Source organism: Melospiza georgiana, chromosome 8 (genome assembly GCF_028018845.1).
Source record: "Melospiza georgiana isolate bMelGeo1 chromosome 8, bMelGeo1.pri, whole genome shotgun sequence".
NCBI classification, from domain to species: domain Eukaryota; kingdom Metazoa; phylum Chordata; class Aves; order Passeriformes; family Passerellidae; genus Melospiza; species Melospiza georgiana.
The window spans coordinates 90,322-115,931 of record NC_080437.1 but is presented as its reverse complement, the minus strand read 5'-3'; the positions used below and the strand labels follow the sequence as shown (position 1 = coordinate 115,931).

At 39.9% G+C, this 25,610-nt stretch overlaps 2 long non-coding RNA genes across 2 annotated transcripts; both read left to right on the top strand.

The window, feature by feature from the left end:
• Window positions 1–425: 425 nt before the first annotated feature.
• Window positions 426–6,867, top strand: LOC131086067 (uncharacterized). Its single transcript, XR_009114706.1, has 7 exons — window positions 426–622; window positions 3,053–3,117; window positions 3,736–3,799; window positions 4,493–4,568; window positions 4,689–4,998; window positions 5,338–5,455; window positions 6,609–6,867. It is a non-coding gene; the product is annotated as an uncharacterized LOC131086067 (long non-coding RNA).
• Window positions 6,868–13,502: 6,635 nt separating this feature from the next.
• On the top strand, window positions 13,503–20,039 carry LOC131086068 (uncharacterized). Its single transcript, XR_009114707.1, has 6 exons — window positions 13,503–13,700; window positions 16,227–16,291; window positions 16,910–16,973; window positions 17,664–17,739; window positions 17,860–18,627; window positions 19,781–20,039. It is a non-coding gene; the product is annotated as an uncharacterized LOC131086068 (long non-coding RNA).
• Window positions 20,040–25,610: the final 5,571 nt, after the last annotated feature.

Genomic DNA, 25,610 nt, shown 5'->3' with positions numbered 1-25,610 from the left:
AGCCGCAGCTCCGGCAGCGTTTGCAGGGCTGCAATGGGGCTGTGCCGCGGCATTGGAGGGCGCTGCCCGTGCCCGCGGCCCGGCGCGGAACGTTCCCGCTCGGGAGCGCTGCTGGCACGGCCCGGGCAGCTGCCGGGGCGCACGGGGGATTCGGCGCGGCCGGGCCGACCGAGGGCGGCAGTGGCGGAGCCGCGCCGGTGCGAGCCGTGCGGAGCCGAGCGGAGCCGGGCCGGGCCGGCCAAGGGCGGCAGAGGCGGCGCGGGCGCTGCTGCGCCGGCCCGGGCGGTGCCGGCCGCTCCGTCCGCTCCGGGCGCGGGGCTCGGGCGCCGCCGGTAGCCCCGGGCCCGGTGCCGGCCCCGCCGGGCAGGGGCAGCGGGCGGGGCTCCCCGGGACGGCGCCGGCCCCGCGTGCTGGAGCAGCCGCCGCAGGAGCCGCTTTCCTGCCGGGAGCCGCGCTCCGTCCGGGGCCGGCAGCGAGCGCGGGGTTCGGCCGCTCCAAGTTCGGCGGTGCCGTGGCTCGGAGGCGCTTTGGAGGCGTTGATGGCATCGCTGGGTTCGGTTTGCAGCGGGTGTCCGCTAAGGGACACGGTGTTCTTCCTGAGTGGGCACGGTTCTCGGTGCCGGTAGGGATGATAAAGGTTTGTTTTGGATTGGGTTTTGTAGTCGGATTTTATTTTTTTTTTTTTCCGGGTATTATGTTTAGAAGGGCGCGCAATGGTTTTTACGGGTCATAGCGCGAAGCAGCGGTTCGCATTTTAATTCTGTTGCGGTGGCTTTTATTAGCGTGAGTGTGTAGTGTTTGTTTTGGGGGGCTTGAGGTAGCGTCCTGTCGTTCATAGCAGCGGGTTTTTAATCTTTATAATTGCATGTGTGTTTATCGTCTTCCAGGGCTTTTATTTGTTTGGTTTGTTTGATTGTAGTGTATGTTTTATGGTTACGGGTAATTTGGGGGACATTGTTTATGGTTACGTTTGTCTTTAGTCTTTGTGTTTGTTTCTAGGTGGTATTTTTATTTTGATAGCTTGAGGCACTATGGGTTTATTCAGTTGGGAATAAGTTTTTTGTTGCAGATTTCAGTTTATTTGGTTTTTGGTATTATTCTTGTTGTTGCTTTCTTTATTTTCTTTTTTTGGTTGTTGTTGTCTTTTAATGTATTTGAGTATTGTTTATCAGGGTTTATTTTGGGAACGTGGGTATTTATATGGTGGGTTTTTAAAGTATTTATTTATTTGGGTAGTTAATTTCTTAGTTTTTAGTGGTTGAGATGTTTTTCCATTTTGTTAATTAGTTCAGGTTTAAAGTTATTTTTACAGAGGATTGTTTATTCTTTGAGTTAGTGTAGAGGTAGAATTGTGTTGGTTTTTTCTTTTTTAGTAACGTTCAGGGTCAGTGGCACTGTCTTGAGTTTAGTAGATTGGTTTGACTTTTTTTTAGTACTGTTTGTAATTTGCTGTGTGTGTTTCTAGAGGATTTTCTTTTATTTTGGTTCCATTTTTCTGTCGTGATGAGAATTGTTATTGAAAAGAGTGTTCTTTGTTTTTTCGCTGACACTTGTTTGGCTGTTGGAGGTATCTTGATGTTTTTGGAAGATATTGGTGGGAATTTGATGCTGTTTGTTCTGTCATTTCATTTAGGAATTGGATTTTAAATATACAATTATGACTCTAACTATATTGAAACAAAAGAAATAGATGTGTAGCAATGGGAATGAGCCAATTTTATTTTTATATATTCGGTCAATTTTTAAAATTTAACATGTAACATGAGTCATTATATGTTACAATAAGTTATTCTAATTTTAATAGAGTATTGTGTATGTTTTTAGATATATGAATAGAGAATATAAATGTAAATACAACCCAAACAAAAATACAAATATATAAATGTATTGCAACTATATGCAGATATATAAAAAATTAATAATAAATTGTAAATATAAAATAACATAAATTGATACAATATATAATACAAGTGATACTGCATATATTTTATGAAAAATATTATAGGAAATGGATATAAAATAGATATAAATACGGATGTGATCTATCTATCTATCTATATCTATCATTTGTTGTATATTATGATAAGTACAACTATAAAAAAACATTTAGGTAGTTTAAAATAATGGATGGTTTTGTTTTTTCTTTGCCAAAGCAGGGGTTTTCGTGTAAAAATTACAAATACAAATAATATAAAGGTAGAAATATGAGTATAGAAATATATCATAAACACGTTAAAGATTTATATAAAAATTAGAAATATAAGGAAAAATAAGTTGTAGCAGTAGATATGGTAAATAATTTAAAAAATATTTCCCGTATATTTTTTGAATAAGGTGCATATTATATATAGTTATTAATATAATACATCAATATAAACGATAAATATATATAAAATATCAACTATCTATAAGAAGGAATAAAAGCTCTATGTCACGTGCAGCAGTAGAAAATTTCAGGCTCCCAGGGAATAAATAGTTTTCTTTAAATCATTTTCGTTTTGGAGTTTTTTTTTTTTTACTCTCGGGTAGCCTGAAAGTTTCTACTGCTGCTTTTTTATTCTAAAGGTGGAAAGGTAAACCAAGATTAGAAATACAAGAAAGGGGAAGGGAAAGGAAAGGGAAAGGGAAAAGGAAAAGGAAAAGGGAAGGGAAGTGGTGAAAAACAGAGTGAAAAAAGTAAAAAGAGTTGGAGGGAAAAAGAGAGGGCATTGGGGAGGAGCGGTGCTGCCTCAGGTCCTTCCCCGCCCGGGGGCGAAGGACCCGTTTCATGCCCTGGAGGGACTGCAGCTGCCGGTGGCTCCCGGGGGACGGAGCGGTGGCTGTCAGCCCGAGACTCCAACTCCCGGCAGGCCCTGCTGCTGGCGCGGCATGTGACTCAACGGGCGACGCGGCCCGGCATTTTTCTCTAAATCGGCGGTAAATACAGCTGAGTAAAATTAGCTTGGTTTTCTTCCTTCTTTTGTAACTGAACTGTTTTTATTATAAATCCTATTTGAATATGTGGAAAAAGTGGGGATGTCCTGTAATATATCGTCGCTTTTCTTGTTTACAGGGTACTGAGAAAATACGTCTCCCTTAGAGTCCCACGGAAAGGTTCTCAGTGCGCTCTCTATCAAGGTATGTATTTACAAATAAGTGATCCCTTTAGATATTTGCCTGTGTACCTTTTCCTGTAATTCAGAGCTTGCGTTCTGTGGGTTTTATGATAAACCTGTAAAACATGTAAAAATGGTTTTGCAAGTCTTAAACCTTGAAGGCAGCAATAAGTGGATTTAGAGCCTGTTCTTGACCAGACAAAGAGAAAAAGTGTGACTTTGATGCTGAACTTGTCATTTTTCATTTGACTTGTCTTGAATGATTTAGGAATAGAGAGAACTAGAAAAAGAGAGAAATAGAATTGATTATTGAGCACTCCTCAAATGCTCACCATGATTCAGTGTAGAGCCAAAGGGAAGGGTGATGGAACAGAGCTCTGTGCTTTGGAAGGAAATAAATTTAAACCTGACCTCCTCACAGAGTCTCACTAACTTCTTTTGTTTTAAAATACAAAATACGATTAGGAAGTGTTGGAAGTTAGTGTTTTGGGAAAGAAACGGCAGTTCCACAGAACATTGCATTGAACAGAGGCTCTGGGAACGATTCATGTTGTAAGTGCTGTCACTGCAATCAGTTGGTGGTTCAGCCTTGAAACGTGCACTTGCCCTTCTATAAAGCACTGTTTTGTTTGCCTTTCAGTGCTATGAGTCTTGATAAATTGGAGAAGAGCCCAAGAGAAATTTTTCATCCCTTGATATAAAAGGTAGGAAGTGACTTTTTTAGGTTTGGTTCTTTTTCTTTATTATTTTCTGGAAATAAAAGTAATTAAGTATAGGTACTACTGGTTTGTTTCTTCCAGTAGCAGGTGATAACAATAGCAGTAGTACTAGTAAAAATAATAATAGAAATAATAATAATAATAGTAATGTAATACTACATAAACTGTCTTTATCCATTGAACTGGCCATTTCAAATCAAAACTTCTAAACACAAATCAAACCATCATCCTTGTAGAATCTTTCACAGCAGCGGGCTAAAGATCCTGGTTTTGTTGACAGGATTTATTGGTTCTGGAAGAACAAGAGGGAAGTACAAGCCTAACTACTTGTAGCTCACAGAGCCGTCCAGTGAACCCAGCTTTGTGTTTTGGTGGGCTTGTGATGACTTTGAAATCAATTGCTCATTCCAGTAAAAAAAATTCATGTTTTTTTGAACGTGACAGCAGAAATAACTTTAGGCACCAACTGAATAATAATAGATCACCAGTTTAAGTTAAAAATTCATGCTATACTATCAAAATTTAAAGGTAAATTATTATGTGTTAGGTGATGGTATAAAGTGTATGCTCTAATGTGTAATGCAAAGATACATACGTACCTGAAAGTCCTTAGAGGAAACAAATTTTTATGTCTGCTGTTTGATTGTTTACCATACGATATTTGGTTTCATTTCCCAGGGATCGGTGAATTTTAACTTTGGAGTCCCCTATGCTAAGGATGCTCAGCTTACAGGTGATGAAATGTTCAGTAATGGTGAGTTTTTCACCTTCTCTTTAATTGCTATGCTGATCTGAATAAGAAAAAAAAAAACAAAAGCAAGAGAAAAAAAAGGATGGTTTATTATTTTTTACGCTCTTATGTTTGTTTCCTCAGTATTTGCTGCAGCTCTGCTTACCCAAGCTTTGGGTTCCTTCTGTCCCACTGGGAGTTGCCCAATTTGGTTGCATCTGGTGAAATTCACCCTGAGACCTTACAGAACCAGCTCCAACTACGTGAGAGCCATTTGCAGTTCTCTCCAGACGCCTGGAGAATGGGCGACGTTTCTGAGGATCCGGCGAGCGTGCTTCTATCAAAACTCAGTCTGTGAAATTCCTGGGGAAAACCCTTCTGTGTCCTGAAGGGTTCAAACTCTGGTGAGGATCCAGTTATCAGGTGCTCACCTGGATGGTTCCAGCTCCCAAAGGTAACACTTGTACTCTTGCCCTGTAGTTTACATCTATTGTATTTTTGTTATTTTCAAGATTTTTTGTCTTTGCAAAATATTGTGCATTTCACTCTTTGGAACCTCTCAGATGGTTCTTTGGTGCAGCACCACCCCATGGGACACTTGGCTGCTGTCCTGAAGGGGTTGGTGGCTAGAATTGTAAATCCTGGAGAGTTTATAAGTCTTCTGTCCCCAGGGAGGTGTCATGCTTTGTTTACTTTTGTTCTGTTGGTTAGGCGCTGCTTCTCGTTGCAAGTATGAATTTCAAACTGCCCTGTTCTTATTTTAACTGTTTTCCTGGTTCTCTCCCTACGGCAGGGAAAGACTCTCGTATCCTTGTCGTCGGGCTCAGTGCTGTCCAAGAAGATACAGAGACTAAAAAAATCATAAGAAGCAAAATATGACTGCAGGGAAGAGAAGCTGGAGAGAACAGAAGGTGATATTGTTATCCTTACCCTGTATTAGAGACATCCGCTGTGCTTTGATGCTGGCAGCTGCCAGGGGCTTGTTAGCTCTTTGTAGGCAGGTGTAGGTGTTCACTTGTAGGTTTTTTCTCTGGACAAGGCAATTCAAACTTTGCTCAGCTGATATTTGCAGATTACTCTCTAGCACAGTCCAGCAGGACATTTCTGAATGTTGTAAAAATACCATGTTACTTGGAAATTGCTAATGAAGAGAAGCTTTAGGGGAAAATAAGATTTCAGGGTTGGAAGATGTGAGAAGAATTGTGTGGGGATGTTAGACTGAAGTAAAGCACTCTTGAAGCTGGACTGGCACGCTGGCAGGTCCCCTATTAAACAGTAGTGCTGAGATTAGCCTGGGGGTTGCCCATTGTTTCTGTAGAAATCAATGTTTCCTGGTCTTGAGAGGTAAGCTGCTTTGAAAAGCTGGAAGGTGCAGCATGCTGACAATCTCCGTGCTTTGGATTAAAAGTAGATTTCAGAAGGGTCCTAGGCTTTTGTCTTTTCCTAGAAGTCGATGTAATCCTGTCGAGGAGTTTTTAGTTCTGTGTTGCCATGTCATCCATCAGAGCCCTGTTGTACTAATCTTCATACAAGTACAAAACAAAAAATCCGACCCTGTCCCAAGCACTTAGAGGCCAGAACACGATTTCCTCGGGCTGCCATTTGGGTGCCATCGGTACTCACCACGAATTGAGCCCTCTGGCTCTGACAGAGCCCCTGGATGCTGACGGAAGGGGGCTGGTCACAGACCCTGGAGGTGCCTGTCCCCCAGGGAGGGAGAGGACGAGGCAGTGTGGCCTGCAGGGAGGGTCTCGTCCCCAGAGAGCAGCCGGCGACTCCATGCCTGCCCGGGGCTGCGGGTGCCCCCTCGGGGTGGACGCCTGCCCTCAGGTTTCCCTCTGGGCACCCGGGGAGGGAACCAGGTCCATCCGTGTGGCAGCTGCAGGGCCTGCAGGCTCTGGGCCCTGGAGCCGAGTGAGCCTGAGCTGCTGCATGCTTGCTGTGAGCTTTGGGGTGAGCGTGCATCACTGCAGGCCTGGGATGGATTGAAATGCGCTGAGGAAAGCAGAGGGAGGGAGGGAGGGAGGGAAATGCTCTGTTAACATGTGCCAATTCTTCTGTCAGACTCATCACGGCGGGACAGCGTGAGGACTGAAAGTGTAAGAAGATGTGGAGGGAAAGAGAGAATCTGACAGGAGCATCGGACGCACGAGTGCAGGAATTTTGCTTTTTTGCTTGGATGTAAACTCAGGCGTTGAAAGGAATTTGGGAGTGAGAAGGGACATTTCAGAAGGAGAAGAAGCAAAAGAAGTTGTTGTTGTTGTTACAGTCCTGGCAAAATCTTTTGTTCTAGCTAATAAAAGAAGTTAGTTTAAAAAACAAAAAGGAAAAAATGTAGCGGTTTTTTTTTTCCTTCACTATGATATTCATTGGTGGTATATGGTGTGTTGTTTCATTTCTTGGTAGTATGAAGTCTGTGTAAATTGTTTTTTGAGTGAAGCTGACTTTCTGGATGGGTTGGTTTGTATTTGAGGCAGGATTAATTTCAATAGGATTCTTTCATAGATTTCTGATGGGTATTACTGGGATTTTGGTTTTGTTTGCTGTATGTATAAACCTAGAGCTTTGGTAGGGCCAGCTGGGCTGCTGGAGTTTTGGGTGTGAATTTATTAGATGGCTTTTGTTAGATGCAGTTTTTAATTTTTGAAATGTTTTTCCATGTAGTGGTTTTAAGGTGGTTTTTAAGAATTCATTGTATTGTTTTCTGTTGTTTGTAGTTGGTGTATGATAAGGGATGTGGTGTGACTTTTTGAACATTATGGTTTTGGTGTTCCTAAGTTCTGATTTCTTTGTGGTTCAATATTTTTTTTTATTTTTATTTTTTGGGACAGGGGCATTTATATGGTGGGTTTTTATAGGCAATATGTTTTTTAATTTAGGTAGTGATATTTTTTAATATTTTAATAGTTTAGGTTTTTTATTTTCATGGTTTTAATTATTTTTTTTAATTTTTTCAAATAACTTTTATAGATGACATGTTATTATTTGTGCATTAACATAAAGGTAGAGCTTTGGGGACTTTTTTTAGTAATGTTTAGGGTCAGTTGTGCAGTTTTGAGTCTAGTGTGTTGGTTTGATTTAATTTTTATTGGGTGTTTGTTTTTATTAGCAGTTGTGTCATTTTCAAGGTGTGTTTGAGTTTTTTGGGGTTTTTGAGATACTGGTTTAGGAGGAAGTTTATGATGAGCATGTGCGGAGGTTTTGGGCTACTTTATAATGGGATTTAAAATTTATTTACAGTTAGGTTTATTTGAGTTTTTATTAGGGTTCAGTGACGTTGTGGGATGTTTGTTCCATTAGTAACAGAAATAGGTTTTGTTTTGCTGTGCTGCGATGGGATGGGCGTGTGCTGCGTGCCGGTGCTGACAAAGGTACAGTATTGTTGTGGCTCTGGTGTGTCGGGTTAATGAACTTACATGGGTTAATATAGAGATGAAAATAGAAATAAATATAAATTTAAAAATAAATATAAAATTAGAGTGGTGAACATAAATATAGATAACAGATACATACATAAAACTATAATACATGGTATATAATTGTAACATGTTATCATATAGGTAAATGATAGTCTATTTTATATATATATACACAAAGATATATAAATATAGATTGTAAATATAAAAATATTTAAATAGAGTTAAAGTAAATTGGGGGGTTTTATTAGGGTATAGGCTGGGGTTTTTAAAAGATAGAAATAAAATATAAATTCAGATATACAAATATATATAGAAATACAAATATCTATACATATTTAATTTAAACAAATATAAGTAAAAATATATATATAATACAGAAAATATATATCTATGATTATATTAGAAGGTATTCTCTCTAAAATGTATAATATCTATGAATAGAATATATAAAAATATCCATATAAATATCATTATAATTTTGAAAAATAAATTTACTTCCTAAATTTTAAATCTGGTTCAAATAAAGGGGTGTCCTTGGTTTTTATTTGGTTAGAGGCAGGAGTTTTATTTTAAATAATATAAGCAATATATAAATGTGGATCTTAAGATAGAAATATATAATAAATATATAAAGAGAAATTGCTAAACTATGAATATAAATTTAAATATAAATGTATGTAAGTAATATGAAGCGTTGTAGCATGGAATATAAATAACATTATATGGCAATATAAATTATAAATGGGAATATAAATATAAAAATATGTAAATATCGTTTAAAAGAAATGGAATGTTTTGGCTTTTATTTAAGTAGAGGCAGGGTTTTTATTTTGAATATTGTAAGTGTTCCAGAAGTAAAAATCTTGACACAGAAATATTTAATAAATATAAAAAATATGAATAAAAATATATAATAAATATAAATACCTACTCGCACCGGATGTAATATAGAATATAAATTTATTTATAAATTGACATTGGTAAAGATAAATGTATAAGTAAGCAATATACATTAATATACATTATAAATACAAATATGAATATAAAAATTTAACATTAGGATAAAATCTATTTAAATATTTTTTAAAACAAAGGGTTGGGGTTTTTTTTATTGTTGTGTTAGAGGCGGGGTTTTTATTTTAAATAGTATGAATGTAGATATTATTGTTATATATTTCTAAATATTGAGATATACAATCAAGTTATAAATATGTATGTATAAACACAAAATATTAATAAATACAAATAATAGGAAGTGATGTAATTAGGAATACAAATAACAGTATACATAAGTATACATTTTAAATGTAAATGTGAATATGAACCTGAAAAATAGAATTAAAAAAAATATTTAAGTAGAGTTTTGAAGAAAGGGGTTCTTTTTGGCTTTAATGTGGATGGAGGCGAAGGTTTTATTTTAAATAATCCAAGTGTTACAGAAGTAAAAATCGTAACAGAAATGTATACTTACTATGTGAAAATATTTATAAAAATATACAAATAAATTTAAGTTTTAGGGATATATGCAATATGGAATAGAAATGTATTTATAAAAAGAAATGTATAAATGGACAGTGTACATCAATATACGTTGTAAATAGAAATGTGAATATTAATATGAAAAAATATTTTTAAAAATATTTAAATATTTTTTAAAATAATTTTTTTTTTGTGTTGTGTTTGGTTTTGTTTTGTCTTTATCCTATTAGATTAGAGGCAGAACTTTTTTTTCCCTCTTCCCGGTTGTTTTGGGGCATTTATTTCAGAGCAGTTTTCGGCGGGGGCCGCCCCTGTTCTTTTTTGCCGCCTTCGCTGCCGCAGCCCCGAGGCGCGCTGCGCCCCCGGCTGGGGCGGGCGGCAGTGCTGCCGCCTTGTGGGCAGAGCGCGGTACTGCAGGCGTGCAGCGAGAGGCCGCCAGCTTGGGAGTGGCGCGTGGGCGATGTCGCGGACTTTTGTTTGACCTTCTCAGCATGGCGGCGAAAAGGGCGGGGAAGTGGAGGACCGGGTGGGTGTTTAACTGCACTGCCTGCACGGAATACCGACGTCATGGCGGCCCCGAGGGATTTTTCTGTGGCGTTTCATGTGTACTCGAGACATGCTGTAGGCTCAGGGGCGCCGCGGGCGAGCGTATTTTGGCGGGTTTGTGAGAGGCATCTGGGTAAACGCCTCGCTGTGCCGGGGTCCTCTCACGTCGGCTTTCCCGCCCTGATGGAGCCGAGGCGGGCCGAATAGTTCCGAAGAGCCGAGTGTGGCCGGAAAGAGCCGAGTTTCCCCGAAGAGCCGAGTGTGGCCGGAAAGAGCCGACTTGAACCGAAGAGCTCAGTGCGGCCGAAAACAGCCCAGTTTACACCAAGAGCCGATGATAGCCGACTGCAACCGATAGCCGAGTGTAGCCGACTAGAGCCGCATTTAGACAATGTGCCGAATACGACCGAGTTTAGCCGAAGAGACGAACTGAAACGAGTTTAGACCAAGAGCCGAAGCAAGCCGAATTCAGCCGAGTTTCATTCAACAGAACCGAACGACGCCGCAGCGCTCTGCATGCAGTGCGCCTGTGCAGACGGCAGGGGGCGCTGTGCCTGCAGTGCGCCGGTGCACACGGCAGGGGGCGCTGTATAAAGTATAAAATATCAACTATCGATAAGAAGGGATAAAAGCTCTCTGTCACGTGCAGCTGTAGAAAATTTCAGGCTCCCAGGGAATAAATCGTTTTCTTTAAATCATTTTCGTTTTGGAGTATTTTTTACTCCCAGGTAGCCTGAAAGTTATTACTGCTGCTTTTTTATTCTAAAGCTAGAAAGGAAAACCAAGATTAGAAATGCAGGGAAAGAAAGAAAGAAAGAAAAAGAAAAAAAAATAAGGAAAGGAAATGAAAGGAAAAAAGAAGGAAGGACAGGAAGGAAGGAAGGAAGACAGACAAAAAAACCCTAAAAACCAGGAGGGCAAGGAGAAACCTAGGGAAAAAAAAAAAAAGAAAAAGAAAAAAAAAAAAAACCAAAAAAAAAACAAAAAAAAAAAAAAAACAAAAAAACACGAAGATGGGCAAGAAAAATCCCTGAAAACAGACCAGAGAAAAACCCCAAGATGGGCAAGAAAAAAAATCGCAACAAAAAACCAAGATGGGGAAGAAAAAATCCAGAAAAGAAAAACCCAGAAAAAAAAAAAACAAAAACAACTGAAAAAAAACCCCAAGGGGGGCAAGGAAAACCAGGAAAAACACCAAGTTGGGCAAGAAGAAACGAAGAAAAAACCCCAAGAAGTGCCCGAAAAAAATCAAGGAAAAAGGGAGTAAAAGACCCAAGAAACAAGGCAAGAAAGAGAGGCAATAAAGGCCACCAAAAATTCAAGAAAAAACCCAAGACATGCCAGAAAAAGGTACGAAAATGGTTCTGCCAGGTGCGATCAAGGTGAGCGGGTTCAGTTTCAGGCCCAGGAGATGAACAAGTGTCAGATTAGTTTGGGGCACTGCTGTGCAATGCAGCTGTGACAGGATTTATGTTTAAATATAGTTTAAATAAATTGGGGATTGTTTGGCTTTTATTGGGGTATGGGCTGGAGTTTTCATAAAAAATATAAAACTAGAAATCCAAATATATCATCTATATGTCGATAGAAATAAATATTTAATACATATAAATATAAGTAAAAGAAATCTATTGTGTCAAAAGAATCTATATATTATTATATAAAAAGGTATTCTCTCCAATATATATAATATCTATAAATATAACAAATGAAAATTACAAATATAGATGTGAATAGAATTATGACAAACAAAATTATTTTTAAACTTTTAAATGTGTTTTAAATAAAGGGGTGTCTTTGCTTTTTATTTCGTTAGAGGCAGGGGTTTTATTTTAAATAATATAAGTACTTTAGAAATGTAAATTGACAGACAGAAATATATAATAAATATATAGAGATATAAAGATATAATACCAAACTATGAATAGAAATAGAAATCTATGCAAGTAACATGAAGAGATGCAATATATAATATAATTTTTATTATACAGTAATATAAATTCTAAATATAAATGCGAATATAAATATGAAAAATATATGATGGGGGCTCGGAGCAGCCCGGGTGTGAGCTGTGAGGATGATGGGGGCTCGGAGCAGCCCAGGTGTGAGTGTGAGGATGATGAGGGCTCGGAGCAGCCCAGGTGTGAGTGTGAGGATGATGGGGGCTCGGAGCAGCCCAGGTGTGAGCTGTAATGATGATGGGGGCTCGGAGCAGCCCAGGTGTGAGTGTGAGGATGATGGGGGCTCGGAGCAGCCCAGGTGTGAGTGTGAGGATGATGAGGGGCCGGCTCCTGCCGGGGCGAGGCTGTTTTAGGGGGAGGCTTTGCCTCAGCTCCCTTTTGCATGGAGCTGCTGAGTGGAGGGGTTTATGGGCCGCTCCCGGCGCTGTCTCATGGAAGGACTGCGGGAGATTCCCACAGGGTCGGGGGCAACGCCTGGATCCGCGCTTGGGTACGTGGAGCATCGCTTAAAGGAGGCGCCGAGGGACGAATCTTTGTGCCGGGGAGCAGCGGCCGAACAGGTGAGCCCGTGTGGGTTCGGAGCGGGGAATTTTCTCCTTCCCCTTTGCAATTTCATCTTGCCAGTCCCTCCCCGGGTCCCCAGGAACAAAAATGGAGCTTATGAAGACAAAAGGAATTAAGGAGAAGGAAGCAGCTCCTCTTCTTTTATTGTCTGCGTTTGACCTGAGGGGATCCCTCTTGACTTGTGGTTTTAAGGGTGTTGATTGCAGGAAAAGCTGCCTTTTCCAGGCTGTTAGGGGTATCCCGGGGGTGACAGGGAATCCCTGCGTTCTATTCTAAGGGGAATGGGAAAAGTATTCTTGTGGTATTCTGGGTTTGATTTGAAGGCAGCCACCCCATTTGCACCACCCTCGGGTTTAAATGGAGGGGGCAGCCCTGGTGTCCCTCCTTTTGAAGGGTTTGAATGGAGGTCGAAATCGCCCTTTCCCATCAGTCGAAGGCTTTCATTTGGGGAGCGCCCCTTCTTTTCTGCTCTCCTAGGGGGTGAAATTGGAGGGGAGAACGCATTTCTTTGCCCTTGTTGAAGTGAGGTGCGCCCCGTCTGCGGTTTCGGGGCTGGCTTGCGGGAAGCCGCAGCTCCGGCAGCGTTTGCAGGGCTGCAATGGGGCTGTGCCGCTGCATTGGAGGGCGCTGCCCGTGCCCGCGGCCCGGCGCGGAACGTTCCCGCTCGGGAGCGCTGCTGGCACGGCCCGGGCAGCTGCCGGAGCGCACGGGGGATTCGGCGCGGCCGGGCCGGCCGAGGGCGGCAGTGGCGGAGCCGCGCCGGTGCGAGCCGTGCGGAACCGAGCGGAGCCGGGCCGGGCCGGCCAAGGGCGGCAGAGGCGGCGCGGGCGCTGCTGCGCCGGCCCGGGCGGTGCCGGCCGCTCCGTCCGCTCCGGGCGCGGGGCTCGGGCGCCGCCGGTAGCCCCGGGCCCGGTGCCGGCCCCGCCGGGCAGGGGCAGCGGGCGGGGCTCCCCGGGACGGCGCCGGCTCCGCGTGCCGGAGCAGCCGCCGCAGGAGCCGCTTTCCTGCCGGGAGCCGCGCTCCGTCCGGGGCCGGCAGCGAGCGCGGGGTTCGGCCGCTCCAAGTTCGGCGGTGCCGTGGCTCGGAGGCGCTTTGGAGGCGTTGATGGCATCGCTGGGTTCGGTTTGCAGCGGGTGTCCGCTAAGGGACACGGTGTTCTTCCTGAGTGGGCACGGTTCTCGGTGCCGGTAGGGATGATAATGGTTTGTTTTGGATTGGGTTTTGTAGTCGGATTTTATTTTTTTTTTTTCCCGGGTATTATGTTTAGAAGGGCGCGCAATGGTTTTTACGGGTCATAGCGCGAAGCAGCGGTTCGCATTTTAATTCTGTTGCGGTGGCTTTTATTAGCGTGAGTGTGTAGTGTTTGTTTTGGGGGGCTTGAGGTAGCGTCCTGTCGTTCATAGCAGCGGGTTTTTAATCTTTATAATTGCATGTGTGTTTATCGTCTTCCAGGGCTTTTATTTGTTTGGTTTGTTTGATTGTAGTGTATGTTTTATGGTTACGGGTAATTTGGGGGACATTGTTTATGGTTACGTTTGTCTTTAGTCTTTGTGTTTGTTTCTAGGTGGTATTTTTATTTTGATAGCTTGAGGCACTATGGGTTTATTCAGTTGGGAATAAGTTTTTTGTTGCAGATTTCAGTTTATTTGGTTTTTGGTATTGTTCTTGTTGTTGGTTTCTTTATTTTCTTTTTTTGGTTGTTGTTGTTGTTGTCTTTTAATGTATTTGAGTATTGTTTATCAGGGTTTATTTTGGGAACGTGGGTATTTATATGGTGGGTTTTTAAAGTATTTATTTATTTGGGTAGTTAATTTCTTAGTTTTTAGTGGTTGAGATGTTTTTCCATTTTGTTAATTAGTTCAGGTTTAAAGTTGTTTTTACAGAGGATTGTTTATTCTTTGAGTTAGTGTAGAGGTAGAATTGTGTTGGTTTTTTCTTTTTTAGTAACGTTCAGGGTCAGTGGCACTGTCTTGAGTTTAGTAGATTGGTTTGACTTTTTTTTAGTACTTTTTGTAATTTGCTGTGTGTGTTTCTAGAGGATTTTCTTTTATTTTGGTTCCATTTTTCTGTCGTGATGAGAATTGTTGTTGAAAAGAGTGTTCTTTGTTTTTTCACTGACACTTGTTTGGCTGTTGGAGGTATCTTGATGTTTTTGGAAGATATTGGTGGGAATTTGATGCTGTTTGTTCTGTCATTTCATTTAGGGATTGGATTTTAAATATACAATTATGACTCTAACTATATTGAAACAAAAGAAATAGATGTGTAGCAATGGGAATGAGCCAATTTTATTTTTATATATTCGGTCAATTTTTAAAATTTAACATGTAACATGAGTCATTATATGTTACAATAAGTTATTCTAATTTTAATAGAGTATTGTGTATGTTTTTAGATATATGAATAGAGAATATAAATGTAAATACAACCCAAACAAAAATACAAATATATAAATGTATTGCAACTATATGCAGACATATAAAAAATTAATAATAAATTGTAAATATAAAATAACATAAATTGATACAATATATAATACAAGTAATACTGCATATATTTTATGAAAAATATTATAGGAAATAGATATAAAATAGATATAAATACGGATGTGATCTATCTATCTATCTATATCTATCATTTGTTGTATATTATGATAAATACAACTATAAAAAAACATTTAGGTAGTTTAAAATAATGGATGGTTTTGTTTTTTTCTTTGCCAAAGCAGGGGTTTTCGTGTAAAAATTACAAATACAAATAATATAAAGGTAGAAATATGAGTATAGAAATATATCATAAACACGTTAAAGATTTATATAAAAATTAGAAATATAAGGAAAAATAAGTTGTAGCAGTAGATATGGTAAATAATTTAAAAAATATTTCCCGTATATTTTTTGAATAAGGTGCATATTATATATAGTTATTAATATAATACATCAATATAAACGATAAATATATATAAAATATCAACTATCTATAAGAAGGAATAAAAGCTCTATGTCACGTGCAGCAGTAGAAAATTTCAGGCTCCCAGGGAATAAATAGTTTTCTTTAAATCATTTTCGTTTTGGAGTTTTTTTTTTTTTTACTCTCGGGTAGCCTGAAAGTTTCTACTGCTGCTTTTTTATTCTAAAGGTGGAAAGGTAAACCAAGATTAGAAATATAACAAAGGGGAAGGGAAAGAAAAGGAAAGGGAAAGGGAAAAGGAAAAGGAAAAGGGAAGGGAAGTGGTGAAAAACAGAGTGAAAAAAGTAAAAAGAGTTGGAGGGAAAAAGAGAGGGCATTGGGGAGGAGCGGTGCTGCCTCAGGTCCTTCCCCGCCCGGGGGCGAAGGACCCGTTTCATGCCCTGGAGGGACTGCAGCTGCCGGTGGCTCCCGGGGGACGGAGCGGTGGCTGTCAGCCCGAGACTCCAACTCCCGGCAGGCCGTGCTGCTGGCGCGGCGTGTGACGCAACGGCTATCGCGGCACATGAGTGGCTGCCAGCCCGAGACTCCAACTCCCGGCAGGCCCTGCTGCTGGCGCGGCATGTGACGCAACGGGCGACGCGGCCCGGCATTTTTCTCTAAATCGGCAGTAAATACAGCTGAGTAAAATTAGCTTGGTTTTCTTCCTTCTTTTGTAACTGAACTGTTTTTATTATAAATCCTATTTGAATATGTGGAAAAAGTGGGGATGTCCTGTAATATATCGTCGCTTTTCTTGTTTACAGGGTACTGAGAAAATACGTCTCCCTTAGAGTCCCACGGAAAGGTTCTCAGTGCGCTCTCTATCAAGGTATGTATTTACAAATAAGTGATCCCTTTAGATATTTGCCTGTGTACCTTTTCCTGTAATTCAGAGCTTGCGTTCTGTGGGTTTTATGATAAACCTGTAAAACATGTAAAAATGGTTTTGCAAGTCTTAAACCTTGAAGGCAGCAATAAGTGGATTTAGAGCCTGTTCTTGACCAGACAAAGAGAAAAAGTGTGACTTTGATGCTGAACTTGTCATTTTTCATTTGACTTGTCTTGAATGATTTAGGAATAGAGAGAACTAGAAAAAGAGAGAAATAGAATTGATTATTGAGCACTCCTCAAATGCTCACCATGATTCAGTGTAGAGCCAAAGGGAAGGGTGATGGAACAGAGCTCTGTGCTTTGGAAGGAAATAAATTTAAACCTGACCTCCTCACAGAGTCTCACTAACTTCTTTTGTTTTAAAATACAAAATAGGATTAGGAAGTGTTGGAAGTTAGTGTTTTGGGAAAGAAACGGCAGTTCCACAGAACATTCCATTTCACAGAGGCTCTGGGAACGATTCATGTTGTAAGTGCTGTCACTGCAATCAGTTGGTGGTTCAGCCTTGAAACGTGCACTTGGCCTTCTATAAAGCACTGTTTTGTTTGCCTTTCAGTGCTATGAGTCTTGATAAATTGGAGAAGAGCCCAAGAGAAATTTTTCATCCCTTGATATAAAAGGTAGGAAGTGACTTTTTTAGGTTTGGTTCTTTTTCTTTATTATTTTCTGGAAATAAAAGTAATTAAGTATAGGTACTACTGGTTTGTTTCTTCCAGTAGCAGGTGATAACAATAGCAGTAGTACTAGTAAAAATAATAATAGAAATAACAATAATAGTAATGTAATACTACGTAAACTGTCTTTATCCATTGAACTGGCCATTTCAAATCAAAACTTCTAAACACAAATCAAACCATCATCCTTGTAGAATCTTTCACAGCAGCGGGCTAAAGATCCTGGTTTTGTTGACAGGATTTATTGGTTCTGGAAGAACAAGAGGGAAGTACAAGCCTAACTACTTCTAGCTCACAGAGCCGTCCAGTGAACCCAGCTTTGTGTTTTGGTGGGCTTGTGATGACTTTGAAATCAATTGCTCATTCCAGTAAAAAAAATTCATGTTTTTTTGAATGTGACAGCAGAAATAACTTTAGGCACCAACTGAATAATAATAGATCACCAGTTTAAGTTAAAAATTCATGCTATACTATCAAAATTTAAAGGTAAATTATTATGTGTTAGGTGATGGTATAAAGTGTATGTTCTAATGTGTAATGCAAAGATACATACGTACCTGAAAGTCCTTAGAGGAAACAAATTTTTATGTCTGCTGTTTGATTGTTTACCATACGATATTTGGTTTCATTTCCCAGGGATCGGTGAATTTTAACTTTGGAGTCCCCTATGCTAAGGATGCTCAGCTTACAGGTGATGAAATGTTCAGTAATGGTGAGTTTTTCACCTTCTCTTTAATTGCTATGCTGATCTGAATAAGAAAAAAAAAAACAAAAGCAAGAGAAAAAAAAGGATGGTTTATTATTTTTTACGCTGTTATGTTTGTTTCCTCAGTATTTGCTGCAGCTCTGCTTACCCAAGCTTTGGGTTCCTTCTGTCCCACTGGGAGTTGCCCAATTTGGTTGCATCTGGTGAAATTCACCCTGAGACCTTACAGAACCAGCTCCAACTACGTGAGAGCCATTTGCAGTTCTCTCCAGACACCTGGAGAATGGGCGACGTTTCCGAGGATCCGGCGAGCGTGCTTCTATCAAAACTCAGTCTGTGAAATTCCTGGGGAAAACCCTTCTGTGTCCTGAAGGGTTCAAACTCTGGTGAGGATCCAGTTATCAGGTGCTCACCTGGATGGTTCCAGCTCCCAAAGGTAACACTTGTACTCTTGCCCTGTAGTTTACATCTATTGTATTTTTGTTATTTTGCAAGATTTTTTGTCTTTGCAAAATATTGTGCATTTCACTCTTTGGAACCTCTCAGATGGTTCTTTGGTGCAGCACCACCCCAGGGGACACTTGGCTGCTGTCCTGAAGGGGTTGGTGGCTAGAATTGTAAATCCTGGAGAGTTTATAAGTCTTCTGTCCCCAGGGAGGTGTCATGCTTTGTTTACTTTTGTTCTGTTGGTTAGGCGCTGCTTCTCGTTGCAAGTATGAATTTCAAACTGCCCTGTTCTTATTTTAACTGTTTTCCTGGTTCTCTCCCTACGGCAGGGAAAGGCTCTCGTATCCTTGTCGTCGGGCTCAGTGCTGTCCAAGAAGATACAGAGACTTCAAAAATCATAAGAAGACAAATATGACTGCAGGGAAAAGAAGCTGGAGAGAACAGAAGGTGATATTGTTATCCTTACCCTGTATTAGAGACATCCGCTGTGCTTTGATGCTGGCAGCTGCCAGGGGCTTGTTAGCTCTTTGTAGGCAGGTGTAGGTGTTCACTTGTAGGTTTTTTCTCTGGACAAGTCAATTCAAACTTTGCTAAGCAGATATTTGCAGATTGCTCTCTAGCACAGTCCAGCATGACATTTTTGAATGTTGTAAAAATACCATGTTACTTGGAAATTGCTAATGAAGAGAAGCTTTAGGGGAAAATAAGATTTCAGGGTTGGAAGATGTGAGAAGAGTTTTGTGGGGACGTTAGACTGAAGTAAAGCACACTTGAAGCTGGACTGGCACGCTGGCAGGTCCCCTATTAAACAGTAGTGCTGAGATTAGCCTGGGGGTTGCCCATTGTTTCTGTAGAAATCAATGTTTCCTGGTCTTCAGAGGGAAGCTGCTTTGAAAAGCTGGAAGGTGCAGCATGCTGACAATCCCTGTGCTTTGGATTAAAAGTAGATTTCAGAAGGGTCCTAAGCTTTTGTCTTTTCCTAGAAGTCGATGTAATCCTGTCGAGGAGTTTTTAGTTCTGTGTTGCCATGTCATCCATCAGAGCCCTGTTGTACTAATCATCATACAAGTACAAAACAAAAAATCAGACCCTGTCCCAAGCACTTAGAGCCCAGAACACGATTTCCTCGGGCTGCCATTTGCGTGCCATCGGTACTCACCACGAATTGAGCCCTGTGGCTCTGACAGAGCCCCTGGATGCTGACGGAAGGGGGCTGGTCACAGACCCTGGAGGTGCCTGTCCCACAGGGAGGGAGAGGACGAGGCAGTGTGGCCTGCAGGGAGGGTGTCGTCCCCAGAGAGCAGCCGGCGACTCCATGCCTGCCCGGGGCTGCGGGTGCCCCCTCGGGGTGGACGCCTGCCCTCAGGTTTCCCTCTGGGCACCCGGGGAGGGAACCAGGTCCATCCGTGTGGCAGCTGCAGGGCCTGCAGGCTCTGGGCCCTGGAGCCGAGTGAGCCTGAGCTGCTGCACGCTTGCTGTGAGCTTTGGGGTGAGCGTGCATCACTGCAGGCCTGGGATGGATTGAAATGCGCTGAGGGAAGCAGAGGGAGGGAGGGAGGGAGGGAAATGCTCTGTTAACATGTGCCAATTCTTCTGTCAGACTCATCACGGCGGGACAGCGTGAGGACTGAAAGTGTAAGAAGATGTGGAGGGAAAGAGAGAATCTGACAGGAGCATCGGACGCACGAGTGCAGGAATTTTGCTTTTTTGCTTGGATGTAAACTCAGGCGTTGAAAGGAATTTGGGAGTGAGAAGGGACATTTCAGAAGGAGAAGAAGCAAAAGAAGTTGTTGTTGTTGTTACAGTCCTGGCAAAATCTTTTGTTCTAGCTAATAAAAGAAGTTAGTTTAAAAAACAAAAAGGAAAAAATGTAGCGGTTTTTTTTTTCCTTCACTATGATATTCATTGGTGGTATATGGTGTGTTGTTTCATTTCTTGGTAGTATGAAGTCTGTGTAAATTGTTTTTTGAGTGAAGCTGACTTTCTGGATGGGTTGGTTTGTATTTGAGGCAGGATTAATTTCAATAGGATTCTTTCATAGATTTCTGATGGGTATTACTGGGATTTTGGTTTTGTTTGCTGTATGTATAAACATAGAGCTTTGGTAGGGCCAGCTGGGCTGCTGGAGTTTTGGGTGTGAATTTATTAGATGGCTTTTGTTAGATGCAGTTTTTAATTTTTGAAATGTTTTTCCGTGTAGTGGTTTTAAGGTGGTTTTTAAGAATTCATTGTATTGTTTTCTGTTGTTTGTAGTTGGTGTATGATAAGGGATGTGGTGTGACTTTTTGAACATTATGGTTTTGGTGTTCCTAAGTTCTGATTTCTTTGTGGTTCAATATTTTTTTTTATTTTTATTTTTTGGGACAGGGGCATTTATATGGTGGGTTTTTATAGGCAATATGTTTTTTAATTTAGGTAGTGATATTTTTTAATATTTTAATAGTTTAGGTTTTTTATTTTCATGGTTTTAATTATTTTTTTTAATTTTTTCAAATAACTTTTATAGATGACATATTATTTGTGCATTAACATAAAGGTAGAGCTTTGGGGACTTTTTTTAGTAATGTTTAGGGTCAGCTGTGCAGTTTTGAGTCTAGTGCGTTGGTTTGATTTAATTTTTATTGGGTGTTTGTTTTTATTAGCAGTTGTGTCATTTTCAAGGTGTGTTTGAGTTTTTTGGGGTTTTTGAGATACTGGTTTAGGAGGAAGTTTATGATGAGCATGTGCGGAGGTTTTGGGCTACTTTATAGTGGGATTTGAAATTTATTTACAGTTAGGTTTATTTGAGTTTTTATTAGGGTTCAATGACGTTGTGGGATGTTTGTTCCATTAGTAACAGAAATAGGTTTTGTTTTGCTGTGCTGCGATGGGATGGGCGTGTGCTGCGTGCCGGCGCTGACAAAGGTACAGTATTGTTGTGGCTCTGGTGTGTCGGGTTAATGAACTGACATGGGTTAATATAGAGATGAAAATAGAAATAAATATAAATTTAAAAATAAATATAAAATTAGAGTGGTGAACATAAATATAGATAACAGATACATACATAAAACTATAATACATGGTATATAATTGTAACATGTTATCATATAGATAAATGATAGTCTATTATATATAGATATATGTACACCAAGATATATAAATATAGATTGTAAATATAAAAATATTTAAATAGCGTTAAAGTAAATTGGGGAGTTTTATTAGGGTTTAGGCTGGGGTTTTTAAAAGATAGAAATAAAATATAAATTCAGATATACAAATATATATAGAAATACAAATATCTATACATATTTAATTTAAACAAATATAAGTAAGAAAATATGTATAATACAGAAAATATATTTCTATGATTATATTAGAAGGTATTCCCTCTAATATAGATAAAATCTATGCATGAAATAAATAAAAATATCCATATAAATATCATTATAATTTTGAAAAATAAATTTACTTGGTAAATTTTAAATCTGGTTCAAATAAAGGGGTGTCCTTGGTTTTTATTTGGTTAGAGGCAGGAGTTTTATTTTACTATAATAATATAAGCAATATATAAATGTGGATCTTAAGATAGAAATATATAATAAATATATAAAGAGAAATTACTAAACTATGAATATAAATTTAAATATAAATATATGTAAGTAATATGAAGAGTTGTAGCATGGAATATAAATAACATTATATGGCAATATAAATTATAAATGGGAATATAAATATAAAAATATGTAAATATCGTTTAAAAGAAATGGAATGTTTTGGCTTTTATTTAAGTAGAGGCAGGGTTTTTATTTTGAATATTATAAGTGTTCCAGAAGTAAAAATCTTGGCACAGAAATATTTAATAAATATAAAAAATATGAATAAAAATATATAATAAATATAAATACCTACTCGCACCGGATGTAATATAGAATATAAATTTATTTATAAATTGACATTGGTAAAGATAAATGTATAAGTAAGCAATATACATTAATATACATTATAAATACAAATATGAATATAAAAATTGAACATTAGGATAAAATCTATTTAAATATTTTTTAAAACAAAGAGTTGGGGTTTTTTTTATTGTTGTGTTAGAGGCAGGGTTTTTATTTTAAATAGTATGAATGTAGATATTATTGTTATATATTTCTAAATATTGAGATATACAATCAAGATATAAATATATATATAAACACAAAATATTAATAAATACAAATAATAGGAAGTGATGTAATTAAGAATACAAATAACAGTATACATAAGTATACATTTTAAATGTAAATGTGAATATGAACCTGAAAAATAGAATTTAAAAAAATATTTAAGTAGAGTTTTGAAGAAAGGGGTTCTTTTTGGCTTTAATGTGGATGGAGGCGAAGGTTTTATTTTAAATAATCCAAGTGTTACAGAAGTAAAAATCGTAACAGAAATGTATACTTACTATGTGAAAATATTTATAAAAATATACAAATAAATTTAAGTTTTAGGGATATATGCAATATGGAATAGAAATGTATTTATAAAAAGAAATGTATAAATGGACAGTGTACATCAATATACGTTGTAAATAGAAATGTGAATATTAATATGAAAAAATATTTTTAAAAATATTTAAATATTTTTTAAAATAATTTTTTTTTGTGTTGTGTTTGGTTTTGTTTTGTCTTTATCCTATTAGATTAGAGGCAGAACTTTTTTTTCCCTCTTCCCGGTTGTTTTGGGGCATTTATTTCAGAGCAGTTTTCGGCGGGGGTCGCCCCTGTTCTTTTTTGCCGCCTTCGCTGCCGCAGCCCCGAGGCGCGCTGCGCCCCCGGCTGGGGCGGGCGGCAGTGCTGCCGCCATGTGGGCAGAGCGCGGTACTGCAGGCGTGCAGCGAGAGGCCGCCAGCTTGGGAGTGGCGCGTGGGCGATGTCGCGGACTTTTGTTTGACCTTCTCAGCATGGCGGCGAAAAGGGCGGGGAAGTGGAGGACCGGGTGGGTGTTTAACTGCACTGCCTGCACGGAATACCGACGTCATGGCGGCCCCGAGGGATTTTTCTGTGGCGTTTCATGTGTACTCGAGACATGCTGTAGGCTCAGGGGCGCCGCGGACGAGCGTATTTTGGCGGGTTTGTGAGAGGCATCTGGGTAAACGCCTCGCTGTGCCGGGGTCCTCTCACGTCGGCTTTCCCGCCCTGATGGAGCGAGCCGGGCCGAATAGGTCCGAAGAGCCGAAGAGCCGAATGTGGCCGCAAACAGCCGACTTGAACCGAAGAGCTCAGTGCGGCCGAAAACAGTCGAGTTTACACCAAGAGCCGATGATAGCCGACTGCAACCGATAGCCGAGTGTAGCCGACTAGAGCCGCATTTAGACAATGTGCCGAATACGACCGAGTTTAGCCGAAGAGACGAACTGAAACGAGTTTAGACCAAGAGCCGAAGCAAGCCGAATTCAGCCGAGTTTCATTCAACAGAACCGAACGACGCCGCAGCGCTCTGCATGCAGTGCGCCTGTGCAGACGGCAGGGGGCGCTGTGCCTGCAGTGCGCCGGTGCACACGGCAGGGGGCGCTGTATAAAGTATAAAATATCAACTATCGATAAGAAGGGATAAAAGCTCTCTGTCACGTGCAGCTGTAGAAAATTTCAGGCTCCCAGGGAATAAATCGTTTTCTTTAAATCATTTTCGTTTTGGAGTTTTTTTTACTCCCAGGTAGCCTGAAAGTTATTACTGCTGCTTTTTTATTCTAAAGCTAGAAAGGAAAGCCAAGATTAGAAATGCAGGGAAAGAAAGAAAGAAAAAGAAAAAAAAATAAGGAAAGGAAATGAAAGGAAAAAAGAAAGAAGGACAGGAAGGAAGGAAGACAGACAAAAAAACCCCAAAAACCAGGAGGGCAAGGAGAAACCTAGGGAAAAAAAAAAAAAAGAAAAAGAAAAAAAAAAAAACCAACAACAACAAAAAAAAACGAAGATGGGCAAGAAAAATCCCTGAAAACAGACCAGAGAAAAACCCCAAGATGGGCAAGAAAAAAAATCGCAACAAAAAACCAAGATGGGGAAGAAAAAATCCAGAAAAGAAAAACCCAGGGAAAAAAAAAAAAAAAAAAAAACTGAAAAAAAACCCCAAGGGGGGCAAGGAAAAACCAGGAAAAACACCAAGTTGGGCAAGAAGAAACGAAGAAAAAACCCCAAGAAGTGCCAGAAAAAAATCAAGGAAAAAGGGAGTAAAAGACCCAAGAAACAAGGCAAGAAAGAGAGGCAATAAAGGCCACCAAAAATTCAAGAAAAAACCCAAGACATGCCAGAAAAAGGTACGAAAATGGTTCTGCCAGGTGCGATCAAGGTGAGCGGGTTCAGTTTCAGGCCCAGGAGATGAACAAGTGTCAGATTAGTTTGGGGCACTGCTGTGCAATGCAGCTGTGACAGGATTTATGTTTAAATATAGTTTAAATAAATTGGGGATTGTTTGGCTTTTATTGGGGTATAGGCTGGAGTTTTCATAAAAAATATAAAACTAGAAATCCAAATATATCATCTATATGTCGATAGAAATAAATATTTAATACATATAAATATAAGTAAAAGAAATCTATTGTGTCAAAAGAATCTATATATTATTATATAAAAAGGTATTCTCTCCAATATATATAATATCTATAAATATAACAAATGAAAATTACAAATATAGATGTGAATAGAATTATGACAAACAAAATTATTTTTAAACTTTTAAATGTGTTTTAAATAAAGGGGTGTCTTTGCTTTTTATTTCGTTAGAGGCAGGGGTTTTATTTTAAATAATATAAGTACTTTAGAAATGTAAATTGACAGACAGAAATATATAATAAATATATAGAGATATAAAGATATAATACCAAACTATGAATAGAAATAGAAATCTATGCAAGTAACATGAAGAGATGCAATATATAATATAATTTTTATTATACAGTAATATAAATTCTAAATATAAATGCGAATATAAATATGAAAAATATATGATGGGGGCTCGGAGCAGCCCAGGTGTGAGCTGTGAGGATGATGGGGGCTCGGAGCAGCCCAGGTGTGAGTGTGAGGATGATGGGGGCTCGGAGCAGCCCAGGTGTGAGTGTGAGGATTATGAGGGGCCGGCTCCTGCCGGGGCGAGGCTGTTTTAGGGGGAGGCTTTGCCTCAGCTCCCTTTTGCATGGAGCTGCTGAGTGGAGGGGTTTATGGGCCGCTCCCGGCGCTGTCTCATGGAAGGACTGCGAGAGCTTCCCACAGGGTCGGGGGGACACCTGGATCCGCGCTTGGGTACGTGGAGCATCGCTTAAAGGAGGCGCCGAGGGACGAATCTTTGTGCCGGGGAGCAGCGGCCGAACAGGTGAGCCCGTGTGGGTTCGGAGCGGGGAATTTTCTCCTTCCCCTTTGCAATTTCATCTTGCCAGTCCCTCCCCGGTTCCCCAGGAACAAAAATGGAGCTTG